We start from the raw sequence: 22,902 nt of genomic DNA, 5'->3' as shown, positions 1-22,902 counted from the left end.
AAAATCAATTCACTGAGAAACAAAAGATCAATGTCTTGGTCATGGTACCTACAAATCGTAATGACCAAGAAGCAACATCTCCATAGAATGTTTCAAGGTCAGTGAATGTCACCTTAAAACTAATCACTTCCAAAATACATGCAAAAGAGAAAAAAAAAAAAAAGATATTCTTGACTCTCTAATACGCTGATGGTAGTTGAATTTCTGATGTTCGTGCTTACCCAATCTCAAGAGTTTTGGACCTAAAATAAGACAAACCACCCTTCTCCTCTGTACAAACCCTCCCAAAATGTACAAACCATAATACACACAGTATTATAATCTAGAAATAGTTTGTATGCATATTATTATCACACTTGAGGCTTACAATTCTATGGATCAACAATTACTGTCCTTTCGTAACAAATGAATCAACACCTCAGATTAACAGATGTATTTCCTCACTTGTTAATGACTGGCCACCTGAGGTCATTTGGCTGAGCAGCAGAGATATGAACAGTAAGTAGGCCTGATTCCAGAATCCCAAGTTCTTTCCACTGAACCTAACATTCAAAGTTAGGAAGGACCGCACACCACAATTAAAAACATTAGGACTCAGTCTTACTAAGATGACGGACACGTGTAGAGGAGCAAGAGTGCCAAAAGCACAAAGATAACACTGAGTTACTTGCATCTCAAAATAACCTGGAAGGTAGGTGACCGGTTATCAATGGTTGTCCATTCACGGACAAAGAGAATGAAGGTCTGAGCAGTTAAGTGGCTTTCTCAAGGTCACTCAAAGAAGTGGTGGTGGCACTTTTGAGACCCTGTGCTTTGCCTAATAGATCAGCTCTCTGAAGGCAATCTTCCTCCAAGATAGTAATCCATTCATTCAACAAACATTTCCTGAGAAACTACTATGAAAAAGGCATTCTTCCATTTTCTCATGGGCCCATGCAAAAAGCAGGGAGACCTCTGGGAGGCTCAGAATGAAAGCTGAACACAAAAAATATTTGTCTTTGAGCAAGAAATGGGAGCTTACTGGGGAAATACAGCAGGATCGCCAAGCAGCAGAGTGAACATGAGATTTGCGGTCACAAACTTAAAGCGAAACCAGCCTCCCTTTTCCTCTACTAACCTTTTCTTCCTAACAAGCTTCTGCTCAGGCACAGGTACCAGAAAGGTGGGGAGCTAAGTTCACTCATAATCAAAATTTTGCCAGTTAAATTAAAATGGAAGGGAAAAACAAGGAGCGATTAAAAAGGGACAGGGAGGGATGCCTGGCTGGTTCAGTCAGCAGAGGATGCAACTCTTGATCTCAGGGTTGTGAGTTCAAGCCATATGTTGGGTGTAGAGATTACTTTTAAAAAATAAAATCTTTAGGGGCACGGGGGTGGCTCAGTCAGTTAAGCTTCTGACTTCAGCTCAGGTCATGATCTCATGGTTCATGGGTTCGAGCTCCGTGTCAGGCTCTGTGCTGACAGCTCAGAGCCTGGAGCCTGCTTCACATTCTGTGTCTCCCCTCTCTCTATGCCCGTTCCCTGCTCGTACTCTGTCTGTCAAAAGCGAATAAACATTTTAAAAAAATGAAAATATTTTTAAATTTAAAATAAATAAATCTTAAAAAAAAAAATGAGACAGGGAATCTGAGATGGGTGAAGGAAAGTGAAGATAGGGTAGTTCTGACAGCGAAAAGTAGTGAGGGATGAGACACCTCAACAGGATGGAGGGTGGTAATCACGAGGGTACCAGGTGCTTTAACGACATCCTGTTAAACTACAGATTCTGACTCAGCAGGTCTGGGATGGGGCCTCGGGTTCTGCTAGCACTCCCAAGGGATACTAATGCTCCCTCCCCTTTGAGTCGAGAGATAAGAGGTGATGGTGAGAGTGAGAAGCTTCAAGGTTTTGACCAGGTAGATGGAACACAGTGGCCTGAGTGTGGAAGTGATTTTACAAAGGACCAGGGAGTCCACAGATAAAGGGAGTGGAGAAGTTAAAAGGAATCAGAGCGAGAGACTGAGGTCAGGGCATGTCAGCTGCAGGGCTACACCGGGTGGTAGGAGAGCTGGGGCTTCTGAAGGCCTGAGAAGCAGTTTAGGCCAACAATCACACCAGCCTGGCCCTGAGTTACCTCCCTGAGGGCTACAGGGGAGGTGGGAGGCAGTCTTCAGAGGCAAGTGTCAGATAAGGCAAGGAGGGAAGGAGACTGTCCACAGAAGAGGATGGGGACATAGGAGACGGATCATTACAACTTGAATTACAGAAGGTGAGTTCGAGTTTGGGAAGAAAAGAAGGAGTGAAGAATTGGGCTAAATGAGGTGAACCCAGAAGCACAGGAAGGGACAGTATGAAATTATCCGTCCTCCACTGTAATGAAGAGGTAGTATGCTCTTGTGCACTCTCTCTCTCAAAATAAACTACAATTTTAAAAAATTTAAAAGAAATCCAACCTTTAAATACATGCCTTTTTAATACTCTGCAGCAACATGGCAAGTAGACAGGAAGCACCTCAGCTGTGCCCCACTGCGTATCGAAGAAGAACTTGTACAACAGAGAAACGCGCTCAATTAGCCACTTCTTTAGGGAACATCTATTGTACCTGAAAAAAATGACTGGTAAACTATGGCTACTGAGGCTTGAGTAATCTGGCAGACATTCTCTTGAAAATGAACTATGTGACCCTGTCCCTTCAAGGAAGGGTTATCTTTGTTAACAAAGATAAATTTTACAGACTTCAAGCTGTATAAGAAGCTTGAAGTCATACTTCAAGACAGTATGGTACTGGCACAAAAACAATCAACGGAACAGATCAATGGAACAGAACAGAGAACCCAAAAATGGACCTACAAGTGTATGGCCAACTAATCTTTGACAAAGCAGGAAATCTTGCCATTTGCAACTACGTGGATGGAACTAGAGGGTATTACACTAAACGAAATTAGAGAGACAAATATCATGACTTCACTCATATGAGTACTTTGAGATAAAAAACAAATGAACATAAGGGAAGGGAAGCAAAAATAATATAAAAACAGGGAGGGGGACAAAACATAAGAGATTCAAATATGGAGAACAAACAGGATTACTGGAGGGGTTGTGGAGGGGGGGGATCGGCTAAATGGGTAGGGGCATTAAGGAATCTACTTCTGAAATCATTGTTGGACTATATGCTAACTAACTTGGATGTAAAATTACAAAAATAAATTAAATAAAATATAAGCACCAGATTTTAAAAAAACAAAGATAAATTCTAGGTATTCAAGAGAAACTTCAAATTTTGGAAAACATATCCTCCACTGTGAGCTTGACAGTTTCCCAATACTGAAGAATTCTCTGATGAAATCAACAGGATTAACAAATGTAATTTTTTGATATTGATATTGATATTATAATGAAATGTGCCAGAATATGGAAATGTGCCGTAACTCAGTGAATCAATCTTTTTCAACGGACAATGCATAATGTTACAAAATCACTCATGGGTAAAATATCCATTCAAAGCACAAATTAAACCAATGGATTGTTATGTAACAATAAAAGTTCATTCATATGGTTTCAGATTCCACTTTTAATAAACTACAACCTATCAAATTTTGGTAGAAGAAAATCCATAACTATCTGAAAATGCTCTTAAAAATACTCCTTTCGCTTCCTCTTCATCCGTTGAGGCCAATTTCCTTCATGTGCATCAACCAAAACGATTCACTACAGATCGAATGAGGAAGCAGCTGTCTCCTATTAAGCCGTCTTCTATTACAGACAGATTTGCAAAAATGTAAAAACAATGCCATCTTCGTTCAAGTTTTTATTTTAGAGAAAGTTACTCATTAAAAATTTATGTAACGTGTAATGGATTTCTAATTTCTGATGAAGTAATATTTCCAGCTTTAACTGCTAAATGGTATAAACATCAATAGATAAAACCTAAATAAAGAAAAGCTCTCTGGACACCTCAATAATTTTTAAGAATGTAAAAGGGTCCTAAGGAAAAAAGTGTTGAGAACTGCTGTTCTATCCATTTGTGCTTTGTATTTAGAGTTGCAAAGGTTGAAAACCCCCATTCCCTAAGGGCTTCCAGAAGCATGTGCTTCTGGCTCGGATAGTCACAGATGCGGACGCCAAGTTAGCAAGTACAGTATTTACTACTGTATTACCACTGGCACAGCGCTGTGCTGGCGGGTGAGTGATATAACTGAACTTAAAATGTGTGGGAAGACTTTACGTACATAATGCAAAAAGAACACAATTATCCATTAATATTGGGGTATTTATATATGTAAACCAGGCATTTTTCTAAGTTGGTTATCAGATGGAATGGTACTCCAAATTAGTTCTCAAAATGTGCAGCATCAGCAGCATCACCTAGAAACTTATCAGGGCCCTCCCCCACCCCAGACTTATTGAAACAAACTCTGGGTGGGGGATCAGCTACTTGTATTTTTAGCCCTTCTGGTGATTCTGATGCTTACATTCAAGAACCACTCACTGCCGAACAATCGATAAAAGTCACCTGAGGTTCATTTTCTCAATTACATGCACATGAACCATCCACGTGTCCGATTCCCCAAATACCACTACAGAAGCCTCAGCGTTTCACTCCTCTGTGCTTTCGTTTCAGGTGGTTCACTCAGCCTTGAATGCCCTTTCCAAGTCTAGTTACCTCCATCTGCTGAAACCTTACACAAGGGCAGATTCGGGCACTCATCTGCCCCACAAACCCTTCTCCAATGCTCACCAATGAAAATGTGTAACTTCCTGTAGTACTGAATCTGTACCTCTTCCTAGCACCTGGCACACTAAGTTGTGTGTGTCGTCTATGCGCTCCACCAGACTGTCTTTTAGTCATTGTTATATTCCCCACAGTACTTTATAAACAATGCTCACTAAAGAAAATGAATGAGGGGGGTGCCTGGGTGGCTCAGTCGGTTGAGCATCCAACTTTGGCTCAGGTCATGATCTCGCAGTCCGTGAGTTCGAGCCCCGCATCAGGCTCTGTGCTGACAGCTCAGAGCCTGGAGCCTGCTTCAGATTCGGTGTCTCCTCTCTCTGCCCCTCCCCCACTTGTGCTCTGTCTCCCTCTGTCTCTCAAAAATAAATAAATGTAAAAAAAAAAATTAAAAAGAAAAAGAAAATGAATGAGGGGCGCCTGGGTGGCTCAGTCGGTTGAGCGCCTGACTTTGGCTCGGTCGTGATCTCACAGCTCTGTGGGTTCGAGCCCCACATCGGGCTCTGTGCTGACGGCTCAGAGCCTGAAGCCTGCTTCGGATTCTGTGTCTCCCTCTCTCTGCCCCTGACCCACTTGCATTCTGTCTCTGTCTCTCTCAAAAATAAACAAACATTAAAAAAAATTCTTAAAAAGAAAAAAAAAAGAAAATGAATGAGGAAAATAGTCTTGATTGTTTCAATAATTCTACACGCACACCAGTCAGAGTGTATCAGTATTTTAAAAGATTATACTTGGTGCTTGCTACAGGTGACAGAAAAATACATGGCATAGACCTAAACTCAAGGAGTTTATAATGTAGTTGGGAAGAAAAGACCCACATATATGAAAAATAACTAAGATTACAATGTAACTTACAAGAAATACCAAACCATGCAATGATCCTGGAAGTGTTTTTAGAAGATGGAAGGATGGAGTGGATTAAGGCAGAAAGAAAACGCTTCATGGCAAGGAAGGATTTCAGCAAGGGCTCAAAGGAAAGTAACAGTCTTGTACAGGTGTCAGCAGTCAGGGTATTAAGAAGTCCCAGAGAAAAGACTTCAGAGGAGGAGAGGAAGGAGGAGGAAAGGTATAAAGCATGTGAGTAAAACACTGAGCAGCTTGGTTTGGCTAACATCAGAAGATTCTTGCAATAAATCAAGTTAGACAAGAACTTTAGAATTCAATCAAAAAAATTTACTATGATCAGCTTTTACTTCAAGATTCTAGTGGTAGGAAATGAAAGATGTCTGGAGTTTCCTCTTAAACCCTAAATTTATTTCAGTTGTTCATTTCAGTGATCTTAACCTGGCTATCATTGTCAAGCAAAGATTTAAACCAAGGGTTGGCAGGCTTTTTCTAGTGGCATGCCAAGTCTTCACTCACTCAAACCGTGGGTACAAGTAACAGATGGGGGCTGCCGGGGGCAGGTCTTAAATTTCAGGAAGAGGAGCCATGAGCATCTGAAGTCAGTGATCAAAATGGAAATAAAGAGGAAGGTTCTCATCTCAAATCCTTCACATACATAACACCTTAGCAAGGATAAATTTGCAGGGGCTATAAAAATTAGATACCACTGAACATACATGACAACTCTGGCCTCTCTACTACTCTGCATGTATGGTAGGGCAGACCAGAAATCCCACGAACTACTTTGCCTTGATAATGTGAACATGAATAAAGGGGAAACCTCACTAACATGGAGTCAGGAGGCCAGGAGGGGGAGTTCTCAAGCAGTATCAGTCACGAATTGTCAATGACCAATCCCAACACAATTGTCAACAGGAAAGAATCCTCAATTACAGGTCCCAACAGCATAAGATGTATACAGCATCTCCTCTAAGAAATTGATTACCTCACCCAGCCAATGAGGAACAGTCATGACCCTGAACTCTTGCCTTTCTCCAATGGACTCTTCTCAAAAATTTACCCTTCCCAACTTCCACCTTCTCCATAGAATAACGTGCTTACTTTGTTGGACTGGCCTATGGTTTTTGCTACCGCCTGCTTATCTTGAATTGCAATTCTCTGCTATTCCAGAATCAACTCATTTTTGCTGGTAAAATAACTGTTTTAAGATTTTTAGAGTGTCTTACCATCAACTGTTCATGTTGGTCTGTAAGGCACACTGAAAACTAAATGTTCTAGATCTGAACTACCCAGGATGGTAGTCACTAGCCACATGTGCTGTTTAAACTTTAAATTCTTACAAAATGAAATAAAAATTCAGCTCCTCAGTCGCATCAGCCACATTTCAAGTGCTCAATAACCACAGCGCAACATATACAACAATTTCTACCATGCCAGAAAGTTCTATTGAACAGCACTGTTCTAGAACCTCCTCCATCCAGGAAGGATCTCCATGTCAAATGTAATCACTTGAGTAAATTTTAAGGTTATCTCAATAATACTGCTTTGGTCAAAAGTATCCTTGACTCCTCTTTTAGAATTAACTTCAGAGACAGTTTGTTAAGTTGTACTTTATTGGTGACCCAAAGTGGTAATGACCACTCAATCTCTCAAAGCTCTTCATTGGACTTGACTCTAAAACACTACTGGCTGTTTCCAAAATTTGAATTAAAAAAAAAAAACTTTAAAATATGATGTGCAAAAAAATAATAAAATAAGATGTGCAACTACTTAACATAGCAAAAATGTATCCAAGGCACACAGACAATTCCAAGAGTTCCCAGAATTATTAATGGCTCTATCACTGTAATAAATGAACAACACTTCCCTAGATGACAAAACCTAAGTTCTGGTGTACTTTTTTCATTTATTTATTTATTTAAGTAATCTCTACACTCAACATGGGGCTCAAACTCATGACCCTGAGATCAAGAGCCACATTCTCCACCGACTGAACCAGACAGGAGCCCCTTTTTTCATTTTTTAAAATATTTATTTGCTTACAGAGAGAGAGGGAGAGGGAGAACCCCAGGCAGGCTCCACACTGTCAGTATAGGGCCCAACACAGGGCTCAATCCCACAAACCATGAGATCACGACCTGAGCCAACAACAAGAGTTGGATGCTCACCCAGAAATGGACCCACAAACATATGGCCAACTAATCTTTGACAAAGCAGGAAAGAATATCCAATGGAATAAAGACAGTCTCTTCAGCAAATGGTGTTGGGAAAACTGGACAGCGACATGCAGAAAAATGAACCTGGACCACTTTCTTACACCTTACACAAAAATAAACTCAAAATGGATGAAAGACCTTAACATAAGACAGGAAGCCATCAAAATCCTCAAGGAGAAAGCAGGCAAAAAGCTGTTTGACCTCAGCCGCAGCAACTTCTTACTCAACATGTCTCCAGAGGCAAGGGAAACAAAAGCAAAACTGAACTATGGGACCTCATCAAAATAAAAAGCTTCTTCACAGGAAGGAAACAGTCAGCAAAACTAAAAGGCAACCAGCAGAATGGGAGAAGATATTTGCAAATGACTAATAAAGGATTAGTAACCAAACTCTATACAGAACTTCTCAAACTCAACACCCAAAAAACAAATAATCAATCCAGTGAAGAAATGGGCAAAAGTCATGAATAGACATTCCTCCAAGGAAGACATCCAGATGGCCAAGTGACACATGAAAAAATGCTCAACATCCATCATCAGAGAAACACGCACCAAAACCACAATGAGATACCACCTCACACCTGTCAGAATGGCTAACATTAACAACTCAGGCAACAACAGATGTTGGTGAGGATGCAGAGAAAGAGGAACTCTTTTGCACTGCTGGTAGGAAGGCAAACTGGTGCAGCCACTCTGGAAAACAGTGTGGAGGTTCCTCAAAAAACTAAAAATAGAACTGCCCTATGACCCAGCAATTGCACTACTAGGTATTTACCCAAGGGATACAAGTATGCTGTTTCGAAGGGGCGCATGCACCTCAATGTTTATAGCAGCACTATCAACAATAGTCCAAGTATGGAAAGAGCCCAAATGTCCATCGATGGATGAATGGATAAAGATATATACACAACACATAATATATATAATGGAGTATTACTAGGCAATCAAAAAGAATGAAATCTTGCCATTTGCAACTATGTGGATGGAACTGGAGGGTATTATGCTAAGTGAAATTAGAGAAAGACAAATATCAAATGACTTCACTCATATGAGGACTTTAAGGTAAAAAAACAAATGAACATAAGGGAAGGGAAGCAAAAATAATATAAAAACAGGGAGGGGGACAAAACATAAGACACTCTTAAATATAGAGAACAAACAGAGGGTTACTGGGGGGGTTATGGGGGGGTGGGCTAAATGGGTAAGGGGCATTAAGGCATCTACTCCTAAAAACATTGTCACACTATATGCTAACTAACTTGGATATAAATTTAAAACTAAATTAGTTTTTTTTTTTTTTTTAAAGTAGGGATGGGAGACCTAAAACTGATCCAAATCACCTGAATTTATAAATAAAAAAAAGAGTTGGATGTTCAACTGAGGCACCCAGGTGCCCCATTTTTAAAGCCAGTCACATTACTTATAATCTTAATTTCCGAACCATAATACTGCAACAGACTATACACTAACCCCCAGAATCCTATATTTACATCATTGACTAATGCCATAGTTCCAGTATTTTTTCAAGCGAAGAACCATTTGTAAAATACTTATCGCTAAAACTCACTTCTGAACAAAGATAGCTACTATTTTGCTAGTACATTCTCAAATGGGAGATGCAGGGAGGGATCCAGGACACATAGATGGTTCGGAGGCACCAACTCTTCTGGTTCTCTTCTCATTAAAAGGTTTACATTTCACTTAACTGGAAGCTTTGTTGCAAAACATCAACACGAGAGGAACAGGGCTTTGTTCTTTTCCCTGTGTAACCTACAGGTTTATTTTGAGAGACCAAAAAAAAAAAAAAAAAAAAAAAAAAAAGTCAGGCCTCAAGCAACAATTTTGAAGTAGATTAATATCTTAGTTTGTGATTTAACTCTGAGATCTGACCTAAATAACAAATTTTAAAAGGACAAGATATTTATTTCAGGGAAACAAATAACCTTAGAAGACTTATCCTCTTTCGTATTTCCCAAAAAGAAGTGTGTTTTGCATGTTTTGAGAATGTCAGCTTTACTCCAAGTTAGTATTCCAGAAAGTAGAAATACTCTCCTCCACCCAAAAAAAAAATGTGTTCTACCCTCTGGGAAAATCAAGATTTGGTACACATTTGTTTAGTGTGTTAGATGTTAGATACTGGAAAAGATCAGCACCTAAGGAAGTTCCAAGTTATTAGGATAATGCCAGTACATAGTAAGCACTGAAACAGCTATTATTTCTAAGAAACCAAGCACCCCACTTTCCTATCAGATAGAATTTCTCTTGCTACACAGTATTTTAACAGGAAATTACATAAATGTCAGTCTTTCATTCTGAACAGATTTCCAGAAATGGTGGTTACAGTTCAAGACAACACCCTTCTCAAAATATAGAACAATAAGCTTACTGTACTTTTTTTTAAACAGAGAGCATTTTTTTAATGTTTATTTATTTTTGAGAGAGACAATGCACATGCTACTGGGGGAGGGCCAGAGAGAAAGGGGGACAGGAGATTCCAAGTAGGCTCTGCGCTGACAGCAATGAGCTGGATTCGGGGCTAGAATTCACAAACCATGAGATGATGACCTGAAGAAATCAGACGCTCAGCTGACTGAGCCACCCAGGTGCCCCTGCAGTTACTCCTTTTAATAAGCTATCTCTGCCTCATAAAAACATCCAGATAAAGATAAAAATTGCTTTTAGGAAAAAAACCAATGGGTTAATTACCAAGACCTTGGAAAGAAGAAAAATCAAAATAAAAACATGACTGGGGTGCCTGGGTGGTGCAGTCGGTTAAGCGTCCGACTTCAGCCAGGTCACGATCTCGCGGTCCGTGAGTTCGAGCCCCGCGTCGGGCTCTGGGCTGATGGCTCAGAGCCTGGAGCCTGTTTCCGATTCTGTGTCTCCCTCTCTCTCTGCCCCTCCCCCGTTCATGCTCTGTCTCTCCCTGTCCCAAAAATAAATAAACGTTGAAAAAAAAAAATTAAAAAAAAAATAAAAACATGACTAATCAATTCCAAGGTTGGAAGTGAAGCCAGAGCCATCGAACACCATGCAAAGCACAATGAGCAAGTACCAAACTGTCATTGTAAGATACCTCCGGGATCACTCCCCCTCTGCTATGACTGACCCACTACCATTCAGACCCCACCTGGATAACCCTTCCATGAAAGAGATCTTGCAGAGGGAATAGGAATTCGAAAAAGATTCAGGGTGCCGGGTGGCTCGGTCAGTTAAGCATCTGACTTCAGCTCAGGTCATGATCTCACGGTTCTTGGGTTTGAGCCCCATGTCAGGGTCTCTGCTCTCAGTGCAGAACCTGCTTTGGATCCTATGTCTCCCTCTCTCTCTGCCCCTCCCCCATTCGTTCTCTTTCTCTCTGTCAAAAATAAATTTTAAAAAAGTTTTTTAATCAAATATTCAGTTCCATTCTCCCTGCATAAGAATATATCTTGAAAACACAGAAATGTTTGTAATAATGAAAACTAATCTAAAGCAGTTAAATGTCCCTGTAGCTAAAATTCACTTCAAATTTGCAGTTTCAAGTTTCTATAACCTATGTCTACAGGATGGCTCATTTCTAAGAAGCTGTCTCAAAGACGTCCCAGTTAAAGAGAGACATTTGAAAGGGAACATACCTAGAGGACCCATAAAGGGCTCCTAGTCTCAAAGAAAGTCAATGTTTTAAGACTGTAAGTCCTACATGTTTAAGAAAATTGGGACATATGGCTGTTACAGAGGGAAATACATAGGACAACACTTTAAAGAGAAATCTACTTCAAAAAATGCGATGTTGAGTCTAATACATGCTTTGCAAGAGGACAAAGCAGTAACAAAAATTTTTTTGATTGCCTAATAATCTCTCAACATGGCTTACAGAATCAAAGTTAGAAGAGTCCCAATACCTACTTTAAAAAAGATGGGAGGGTTAATTTATCAAGTGCTTGCACCTACTATATAGGAAGAACGGGTTTTTGAAGTTTTTGTTTAAAGGAGGACAATCCTTAAGAAATTCTATGTGTGTGTTGGGAATGCAAGCTGGTGCAGCCACTCTAGAAAATAGTATGGAGATTCCTCAAAAAAACAAAAATAGAACTGCCCTATGACCCAGCAATTGCACTACTAGGTATTTATCCAAGGGATACAGGTGTGCTGTTTCGAAGGGACACATGCACTCCAATGTTTATAGCAGCACTATCGACAATAGCCAAAGTATGGAAAGAGCCCAAATGTCCATCGATGGATGAATGGATAAAGAAGATGTGGTGTATATATACAATGAAATACTATTCGGCAATCAAAAAGAATGAAATCTTGCCATTTGCAATTATGTGGATGGAACTGGAGGGTAATATGCTAAGTGAAATTAGTCAGAGAAAGATAAATATCACATGACTTCACTCATATCAGGACTTTAAGATAAAAAACAAATGAACATAAGGGAAGGGAAGCAAAAATAATATAAAAACGGAGGGGGACAAAACATAAGAGACTCATAAATATGGAGAACAGAGGGTTACTGGAGGTAGTATGGGACAGGGGATGGGCTAAATGGGTAAGTGGCATTAAGGAACCTACTCCTGAAATCATTGTTGCACTATATGCTAGCTAATTTGAATGTAAATGTTTAAAAAATAAAAAAAAAAAAAAAGAAAATTCTGTGTGTTAACCATCAGAGACTATACTTCTGGGCATTTGTGTGAAGCAACGCTTTCTCTTCCAACTCCAACTAAAACCAGTACAAAGAGGGGCGCCTGGGTGGCTCAGTAGGTTAAGCGGCCGACTTCCGCTCAGGTCATGATCTCGCGGTCCATGAGTTCGAGCCCCGTGTCGGGCTCTGTGCTGACAGCTCAGAGCCTGGAGCCTGTTTCAGATTCTGTGTCTCCCTCTCTCTGACCCTCCCCCGTTCATGCTCTGTCTTTCTCTGTCTCAAAAATAAATAAACGTTAAAAAAAAATTTTTTTTTTAAACCAGTACAAAGAGCAAAACAATATAATCAAAAACAAATGATGACAACTTCTCTGTTGTGATGCGTCTGAATTCAAGCAAGCCTCTGGGTCGTAATTTATACAAAGTCTGATCACCAAGTCTAATCATTTCAAATTGTTTCTATCTTCAGCATCAGGGCAAGTTTTCAAACAAGAAAAATGTCAGGACTATTTGCAGGAAACAGAAAGACTGATAAATTACATAGCAAAAAGAGCCACTGATTAACCACATACCCATTCACAGTTAAGTCCTTCTGCTCTACTACTGAGTTTTCTGTTTTTAAATGTCCTGCCAGAGGATATTTTAAAACAATGATTTTCTTACCATTATATAGCTTCAGTAAAATATAGAGGGCCTACCACTAATGTCTCTATTTTTTTAATCTACAGAAGTCGCAGGAAAGTCAGTACCATCTACCAATATGAGACAATCTGGTACCTCATGGTGTCTGTAGAATCGGGCCAGGTCTCAGCTCATATCCTGCCAAAAGTTGCACAAACATTTTGAGCAACCCTGCCTGTGAGGTCATGAGGATGATATCACAAAGAGGAATTCTGATGTAGGTCTACCTCTAGGATGCAACCTCACCACCTTAAAGAAAACCCTGAAGGTTCTAGATCCCTGAATCTGGAGCTGATGACAAGAAATGCAGAGGGCTCTCCCACCTCAGATGAGTAACACCTTTCTGCACTGCTGACCAGGATAAACAGTGCAAGTACATAGAGAAAAGCACATCCACCCAAGTTCTCAGCTCAGCACCAGAAACACATTCATATATACTTCAAGCTGGTAAGTTTTAATTTTGGCTCATTTTCAAACACCTTTTCTTAGTATTCTCTCCTGCAATATTAAGCAGTTCTTAAGAATTCTAAAAACTGAGTAGGAAGCAAATCATAAACTTAAAATGTTATTTCTGCCTTGACAATCTAACTTCACCAGCCCCAATTTTTACTCTATTCACTAAGAGGAGATTATGATGTGCAAACTAGAAGTTCATTTTGGGTTTTTTTTTTTTTAACGTTTATTTATTTTTGAGAGACACAGACAGAGCATGAGAGGGGGAGGGGCAGAGAGAGAGGGAGTCAGAATACGAAGCAGGCTCCAGGCTCTGAGCTGTCAGCACAGAGCCCAATGCGGGGCTCGAACTAACTATCCATGAGATCATGACCTGAGCCGAAGTTGGACACTCAACTGACTGAGCCACCCAGGCACCCCTAGAAGTTCATCCTGAAAATGCCAAAAGCGTTTTGCGCCCTGCGATGGTGTATTCTTTGCTAAGAAAAGGCAAAATTGCCAGGCCATTGGTAACTGTTGTAGCTTCGCCCTCTGATGAATTTTAGAGTTCACAAGTCAGCACAAAGTAAGAATTAGTATTTAAAAAAAAAAGCCTGGGTGACCCAGTCGGTTAAGCATCCGACTTCAGCTCAGGTCATGATCTCACCACTTGTGTGTTCCAGCCCTGCATCGGGCTCTGTGCTGACAGCTCAGAGCCTGGAGCCTGCTTCAGATTCTGTGTGTCTGTCTCTCTCTTCCCCACCCCAGCTTTCACTTTGTCTTTCTCAAAAATAAATAAAACATTAAAAAAAAAAGAATAAAAATTTAGGGGTGCCTGGGTGGCTCAGTTGGTAGAGCATCTGACTTGGGCTTCAGTCATGATCTCACGTTTCAGGAGTTTGAGCCTGAGTGCTGACAGCTCAGAGCCTAGAGTTTGCTTCAGATTCTGTGTCTGCCTCGCTCTCTGCCCCTCCCCACTCATGCTCTGTCTCTCTCAAAAATAAACGTTAAAAAAATAAACTGTTATTTCTAAGCAGCTAAAAACTCTTGAATTCGGGGCACCTGGGTGCCTGAGTCAGTAAAGCAGTAGACTCTTGATTTCAGCTCAGGTCATGATCTCACAGTTCATAAGATAAAGCCCCACACCGGGCTCTGTACTGAGAGCATGAAGCCTGCTTGGAATTCTCTCCCTCCCTCCCTCTCTCAAAATAAATAAACAAACTTAAAAAAAAAAAAAAAAAAACTCTTGAATTGGAAGGAAATGTAACAGAATTAATAATCATCTCCAGGTGATGGGATTATTGGTAGTTTTTGTACCTTTTCTGTGTTTCCTTGGGTTTCTCAAATTTTATTTAATGAATAGATGTAATTTCTTGAGAAGGAAAAAACACTAATGATTTTTTTTTTAATTTTTTTTTTTTCAACGTTTATTTATTTTTGGGACAGAGAGAGACAGAGCATGAACATGGGAGGGGCAGAGAGAGAGGGAGACACAGAATCGGAAACAGGCTCCAGGCTCTGAGCCATCAGCCCAGAGCCCGACGCGGGGCTCGAACCCACGGACCGCGAGATCGTGACCTGGCTGAAGTCGGACGCTTAACCGACTGCGCCACCCAGGCGCCCCAACACTAATGATTTTTAAGGCCACAGTAAAACGGCTTGAACCACAAAGAAAACACTCTGCTGTGCTGCTTCCACAAAGGAACATAAATGCAGCACACAGGGCCAGCATGAGAGGTGCACATGTACACCCACACGGTGGCTAGGTGTTCACCAAGCTGATTTGTCTTCCTGGAGTCACAGACCACATTTCCCAGCTTCCTTTGCAGCTAGCATGGTCACATGACTGAGTTCTAGCCAATGGGCTGTGAAGACACGTGGCCCATCGGTCACTCCTAAGCCTAGCCCCTACTATCTTCCCCTATGCAGTCCCCCATCCTGGCCCTCTGATGGCCTGATGGAGGCGAACTGGGCAACCACAAAAGCATGGCCCGAGGATCATGGGGTCACAACACAGAAGAAGCCTGGATCTCTGAATCACTTCTCCCGTTCGCCCATCAGTAAAAACCCACCCTGGACTTTCCCATAACTAAAAATGAACTTCTACCTGTTTCGGAGCACCTGTGTGGCTCAGTAGGTTGAGTGTGCGACTTCAGGTCATGATCTTATGGTTTTTGAGTTCGAGCCCCACCTCAGGCCCTCTGGCCGTCAGCAGAGCCCGCTTCAGATCCTCTGTCCCTCTCTCTCTCTGCCCTTCCCCCACTCATATTTTCTCTCTCTCTTTCTCTCTCTCCCTTACTCCCCCCTCCCCTCTCTTTCTCAAAAATAAACATTGGGGCGCCCAGGTGGCTCGGTCAGTTGGGCATCTGACGCTTGGTTTTGACTCGGGTCATGATCTCACAGTTCATGAGTTCAAGCCCCACACTGGGCTGATGGCGTGGAGCCTGCTTGGGATTCTCTCTCTTTCTGCACTCCCCTGCTCACACTCACTCTCTCTCTCTCTCTCTCTCTCTCAAAATAAATGGATAAACTTAACTAGTCTTTAAAAATAAATATTTTTTAAAAAAACCTTCTACCTAATTACTAAAATTAATGGGGTCTGTCACAGAAGTTAGCTCTTCTTAATGTGGTAACAAAGATAAAAATTCTGCTTTAGAATCATCTCAACCAAGTCAACTCAAAGAAATTTTTAGGATACGGTGCTGGGTGGCTCAGTCTATTGAGCAAATGACTTCAGCTCAGGTCATGATCTCACAGTTTGTGGGCTTGAGCCCCATGGTGGGGTCTGTGCTGACAGCATGGAGCCTGCTTTGGATTCTCTGTCTCCCCCTCTCTCTGCCCCCTCCCCATTGGCAAGCATGCTCTCTCTAAACATTTTTAGGATAAGCACTTGAGATAGAAATACTTCACACCACAAGAGCATAATTCTATGAATAATAAATAAAAGTACCATATTTTCTTAAAAGCAAAAAGACATTTTACTGGCAAGGGCAAAATAGGTGTAAAAAATACACAAGTCTGACTACAGCACGCTTAAAGTTATGTGAGCTACGACTGATGAGTTGACAACTTGTTCGGTTAGATGACAGCAGTATTCTACTTCTGTGCACATTTGAAATTCTCCATGATATAAAGTTTTTATTATAGGAGGTATTTTAGTAATGTCTAAACTCCGCCTTCTCCCTTATAACCTAAAAAAAGCTTAAGCAATTTACAGAAACAAGAGACTCCTTAAAATAAGCAATTCCCAAAAATAAGCATGGTATAAACCATGTTCAAATGAAAGCAATAATGTTCTTCATAATTCTCTGATTCTTTTAAGGCTTAGTTTACTCATTTTTGTTTTATTGTTGTTTTTATTTACTGCTATAAAAAATGTTATGACTTAAAAATATAAAAGTATCAACAGAGAGACTGGGAAGTTAACACGTGGATTCCGTCCCAGCTGGATGACCTTGCACTAGCATTTAACCCCTTTCCAGACCTCAGTATCCTCAGTTAGAACTGGAGGTTACTAAGTAAAACCCATTTCCAACCCCACCCTTTTGTGGTTTGACTATTTTGGATTTCAAATCCAAACTCCCTAAGTGAAAGGGCAAGGATCCAAAGTGAAAGGAAAGCCACAGTGGCTGTAACTTTGCCAAAGTAAGAGTACCCTGCCACCTGTGAAGAGAAGCCTCCTCTGATAAGATCGGCTCCTGCAAGCTCAGCACGCCTGGCACCCTCCAGGAGGGCATCGTGTCTTCCCCGGCAAATCACATCCCATGCTGCACCTGGTCCCCTCGAGGTGCACTTCGCCCCACGAGCCAAACAAAAATCCTCCTTTATCTACTAACTCTGGAAATTCCGTCAGGAGGCAAAGGAGAGCTGAAGAACCTGCAATGAGGTTAATCTGCCAGGAGAGGGAGTCGGACACTGAGCCTCTGGAAACCGGCTGCGTGCTAAGGACAGAGGCATCCGGAGACCCAGGTTTCAACTCTGCTCTGCTGGGGATGGGGAGGAAACCCAGCACCAGACAAGTTACATGACTTACCTAGAGACAGCTGCACTCGGAGATTTCCGCGCTGCCTTTTAATTCTAAAATGATCAAAGTTCACAAACTTAATAACAGAAGGGAAGGGGAAAGAAGGTCCGAGAGTAATGGAAAGTCTAGTTTGATAGGTTTCTGAAGCTCACTTTCAAGTCAAGCTTGAGAGAAAAATTCAAAGGCTGTGTTCTAATATCATATTCCGGAGTTTGGGAGGTCCATTCACAGCTTAATCCTGTCCCCTGGAGTCATGGTTATGTAAGTGTCCGTTGTATGCTGTGTCACTCGCTGTCCCCACCCCCAACACGGGAGATGCAGTGTAACCTGAGCTGGTCTGCTTCAGCCACTGAACACGCTTACACAACACTCTGGTAGCTTTCCAAACTGTTCGTATTTCCACCAAAGAAAGGCAAGTCATTCGATTTTCCCCCATTTCAGTTTCATTCACCTTCACATCTATGTACAGAAAAAAACTGGAGAAGATGAAACTGAAGAACATTTACATATTTTCTTCAATTCTTGAGTAAAACAGGAAAGGTCAAGTATTTCAACTGCGAAGACGACCATCAAAACCCCATCAATAAGCTGATGGGCCTGTGTGGGGCCAATTCAACACATCTCCTTTCCTGGCTGACCTGAGCTTACACTCTTGGGGTGGGAACTGCACAGTCACGCCTCGCACCCCGAGGATGGTCTGTTTGCACCACCCTGAGCATTCCCCTGGGGCAGGGCTTCTGGGACGTTCTCTAAAAGAATTTAAGCAGATGCATCACCTCCTCGTGGGGTCCTTCCTGACCACTGTCCCTGCCCTACCTCCTCCTCCTCTGCACTACACCAGCCACTGGGAGCTCTTCTATTACTGAACGATGCATCACACTCCTGTCTCGTCCTCATAGTATGCGATGACTAAGTTCCTCATGGTCAGGGGTAAGATCTGTCTTTGCATCCAAAGGACCCAAGAAAGTACCCGGTATGCAGTAAGAGTACAAAAAAGTTCTGAACTGACTCAACATCCAAACAAGAACCCGTAAAATGACGCGATACTGCAGTTTTCAAACTAAAGCATCAAGTAATTCTGTCTCACTTTCTCTAAGCCTTTGACAAAGATGACAGGAATAGAGAATTTCCCAGCCCAGGGGCTTCTTTTAAAAGTAGCCCAACAACACTATGGGCAAACTATTCGATTACTACCTCCAGTGAGTGGGACATCACAGGTTTTTTTTGTTTTTTTTTTTTTTTAATTTTTTTTTTCAACGTTTATTTATTTTTGGGACAGAGAGAGACAGAGCATGAACGGGGGAGGGGCAGAGAGAGAGGGAGACACAGAATCTGAAACAGGCTCCAGGCTCTGAGCCGTCAGCCCAGAGCCTCACGCGGGGCTCGAACTCCCGGACCGCGAGATCGTGACCTGGCTGAAGTCGGACGCTTAACCGACTGCGCCACCCAGGCGCCCCGGGACATCACAGTTTTAAGTATCAAGTTAGATCATTACCTATGTTGACAGTACCATACTTTCTAGACCAGCACTGTGTGATAAAAGTATAATGTGAGACAAATGTATAATTTTCAATTTTCTAGTAACAGAATTTGGAAAACTAAAAACAGCTGAAATATTTTATTTAACCAAATATATCCAAAGTAATTTTTCAAAATGTCATCAGTATTGGCATTATTAATAGGCTGTGTCACATTACTTTTTTTCCTGCTAGGTCTCTGAAACCCATTGTGTATTTTCATATTTAGAGCACATCTCAGCTTGGACTTAGCACATTTCAAGTGCCCAACCGCCATATGTGGCTTGTGGCTACTGGACTGTACAGGTCTAGAATACGTGCTTAAGGCAAAATACAAAGTAAGTAGCCTTCCTCTTGGCACTGATAATAAAGTTGCCAGGTGCCCCAAATCTCCCGTGTGCAATATTCACCTTCCTAACTCCTAACATACGTGAGGAAAAGGAAAAATGTAAAATCTTGAATATAAAACTGAGTAATTTTATCGTTAAGATAAGAGGAGGGGTAAGCACCTGCAGTAACAGGATCTTTAAAATATGTTTGACCGGGGATATGTAATGTAGAAAGAGGTCTTGCTTATAGCACGGGGCACTGGCCAGCAAACCTGATAACTCAATACTACGAGTTTGAAAATAACCCACACAAAACTCAAAGCAAAGCACAGACACTACAGACAGTACTGAGTTACATATGAAAATTTAATAAGCGTGTCTCGAGATACACGAGAGAAACCGGAGAATCATTGACTGGCAGGTTTAAGGCCAACGTGGCCAGAGCAGCATTTCAAGTACAAAGAAGGGAGTGAGAGCATTTTTCTACTGAAGCAGCACAGCACCGCGCTTGCTGCCCTCTGGACGGCAGGAAACCAAGGCAGAGGCGAGGAACGGCCGGTAGGAAGACACGGAAAGGGAGGCTTGGGGACTGGAGGGCAAAACTGCAGGGCAGTAAGAGAGGGTAAGGGTGCACCTGCAGCGTCAGCTACTCATTTCTTACTAATCTGGTATTTTTTCCCCCCTCAAATTTAGTAAACTGTCTGACTTTGAAACAGTCTAGCGGCTATAGTTTAAGATTTAAGATCCAGAGGTGCCTGGGTGGCTCAGTCGGTTAGGCATCTGACTTCGGCTCAGGTCATGATTTAACAGTCCATGAGTTCGAGCCCCGCGTCGGGCTCTATGCTGACAGCTCGGAGCCTGGAGCCTGCTTCGGCTTCTGTGTCTCCCTCTCTCTCTGCCCCTCCCCTGCTCATGCTCTGTCTCTCTCGGTCTCAAAAATAAATAAAAACATTAAAAAAAATTTTTTTTAAAGATTTAAAAAATCTCTCACATTTTCACTTTTGAGAAACTCTGTTAATCTTCTGAATGAAGACACGGAACGCTGGTCAGGGGACGGAGAGCATCTCCTCCAGAGCAGAATGTCACGAGCAAGTGCGTGAGAGTCAGTCAGTATGAACTGATGATGAGTGACACGAAGCTGCTGAAGGTCCTCATTGGTTCCGGCCTCCCAGAAGCCTGCCCCTTGAGCAGGGAAAATGTGCAAGGTGCCACCAAACACAGTGGAGGGCACAGGCCACAGAAGACCCACTGCTTCAAATCAGTGCAGTAACAAGTGAGGTAAACTAGAGAGAAGAGCAAGCAGGGTTCTGGAGCCACTTGGTTTCAGCAGCAACCAGCTGGTTGGCCTAAGGGCCAACAGGATCTTAAACATGAGACGTAAGTCTATGGAGGCTGGTGCCTGCGATGACAGGGACGCTCCAAACCGCCCCTCTGTTGAGCCCGCCATCTCCAGCAGAGGATTAAAAGGCTCGGGAATAATGAAAACACCAGCCAGGAGAAAAGGCCATGCAGCCCTGTCAGAAATTAATACACGTGAGAAGAGAACAATTTTCCAAAGTGGAAAGAAAAGAAAGAGAATCCAACTTCCTGGGAGCTGACTCTGTCTTTCCAAGGCATATGCCTAAAAGGGTGGAGCAAGGTCTCAAATTTGTTCAGGAGGCCAGAGCCTCTGAAAACAGTGGTGTTCTTCACAGAATATCATGAAATACTGAGACACAGTACAAAAAAATGTTTAATATATAGTAGCATGAACCTAAGACTTAGAGAAAACAAAATACACAACACATAACTTTTTAAATAAGCCAGAGTCAAACAGCTTTAAAATTAGCATAAAGATTCAAAACACAAAGTGCATATCTCTAGCAAGGATAGAGTACAAGAGATAAAAGATAAGTAAATAGCATAGTCACTGTTTGTTGATCAATGTGAAAAGCACATTTAGACACTAAAGGACACAGGGTCCTTTAGGAAGGGTCAGAAGATTCATTGATGCCTTAATTCCAAAGGTGCCATAAGGATGTTGTACTTCCAATCTCTAACCGGGAGAGGCCTTACAAAGCAATTTATGAAATCAGTCTACCAATCTCAAGTGTTGGTTTGAGAGTATCATACAATAAGATACTAATGCAGAAACTTTTACCACATCTCTCTATCAAAGTCAGAAGTAGAACATAAGTGATTCAAGACTCAGTTCAGGATGTCTGCTGAATGAAGTCACAACAGGGTGTCGATAGACAGACATGACCATTTCAAAAATTATTCTGTGCTTAAAAAGTGCGTATTCTTAAGACTCAATGTATGAAATAGGGCACAATACAGTTGCGCCCAGAACTTCACAGTCTATAGCAGTTTTAAAAAGGAGAAGGAGGGGTATGAAATCCAACCAAGGCAAAGAGATCTGGAGCATTAGGTGATTTTTCTAGAAGATGAAACTCTGTGCCATGATGCAACCGCCTGTAATTACGAATGCCTTTACACAGCTCAGTTTGAGTGAAGATTTACGTTCTTGCTAAACAGAAAATAAGCAGCCTCCCAAAGTTCTTCCATCTGCAAAAGAATTTTTTTAAAAAGGGAACATGGAAAGCTGAATAAATTAAGCTATTCTCATTTACACAAGTTTCTACAAAATTCCTATGACTCTGTAACTCTAATACCACCAGCTTAGAGGCAGATCTTCAAAGGGACAAAAATTACTAGGCCTGGTTGGTATCTCCCAGAAGAACTTACTTAATAGGTTGAGAGCAGTCAATTATACTGTGTCAAAAGGAGCAAATGTGCTTAATATAGCACCATAAAATTTTAGCATCAGAAGAGACCTTAGCAATCTAGTTCAACTTCCTCATTTTACCACTGAGGAAATGGATTCTAAAAAGTAAAATCACTTTTTTTTTTGAACATTTACTTATTTTTGAGAAAAACAGAGACAGAGTGCGAGTGGGGGAGGGGCAGAAAGAGAGGGAGACACAGAAGCCGAAGCGGGCTCCAGGCTCCGAGCTGGTAGCACAGAGCCTGATGCGGGGCTCGAACCCATGAACCGTGAGATCATGACCTGAGCTGAAGTCGGACGCTCAATGGACAGAATCACCCAGGTGCCCTGTGAAATCACTTGTTAAGGTCACTTAACAGTTTGGAACATAAAACCTCAATCTCCATATTAAAGACTCCTGCCCCTCAAGTGTACTGATGAATAAAATCTCTGATCTGTTATATACAGTAATGAGATGAGTCAATCCCCAGCCAAGTTAAAACTGGTGTCCCTTTCCAATTTTCACAAAGGAATAAATACTGTTGCTTGCCCTTAAATAGTCTAACATTGCCCATACTAAAAGCAAACACATACCAGCTGTTTGTTCTGAACAAGAAAACGGCACAAAGGTTAACTCACAAAACAATGACTTGCTTACTTGGGTGTTTTTCTCTCTTTATAAAAATCTCTCTTGTTTTTACTCTGCAAATAAGCAAGTTTAACATTTGCTATAGGTCTTTGGATTCAATGGAAAAAAAAAAAATCATGTTCCTATT

At 41.5% G+C, this 22,902-nt stretch overlaps 1 protein-coding gene across 23 annotated transcripts in view; it reads right to left on the bottom strand.

Annotated features, from left to right (window-relative positions):
* The window catches only part of CLIP1 (CAP-Gly domain containing linker protein 1), a 127,329-nt gene that overhangs the window by 93,615 nt on the left and 10,812 nt on the right, over window positions 1–22,902 (bottom strand). For 2 of the 23 annotated variants that reach the window (XM_045457433.1, XM_045457435.1), the window contains exon 1: window positions 17,544–17,921. The exons of 16 other annotated variants lie outside the window; for them this stretch is intronic. The gene's annotated coding sequence lies outside the window, so the exon portion shown is untranslated. Of the gene's footprint in view, window positions 1–2,445; window positions 2,581–13,174; window positions 13,265–17,543; window positions 17,923–22,902 lie in introns of those variants that run through there. 5 more of the 23 variants (XM_045457432.1, XM_045457447.1, XM_045457425.1 and 2 more) reach the window with 4 other exon arrangements.

The sequence above is a fragment of the Leopardus geoffroyi genome, chromosome D3, assembly GCF_018350155.1.
Source record: "Leopardus geoffroyi isolate Oge1 chromosome D3, O.geoffroyi_Oge1_pat1.0, whole genome shotgun sequence".
Taxonomy (NCBI): Eukaryota; Metazoa; Chordata; class Mammalia; order Carnivora; family Felidae; genus Leopardus; species Leopardus geoffroyi.
Note: the sequence above shows the minus strand (reverse complement) of the source record. Positions and strands in the feature narration are given on the sequence as shown.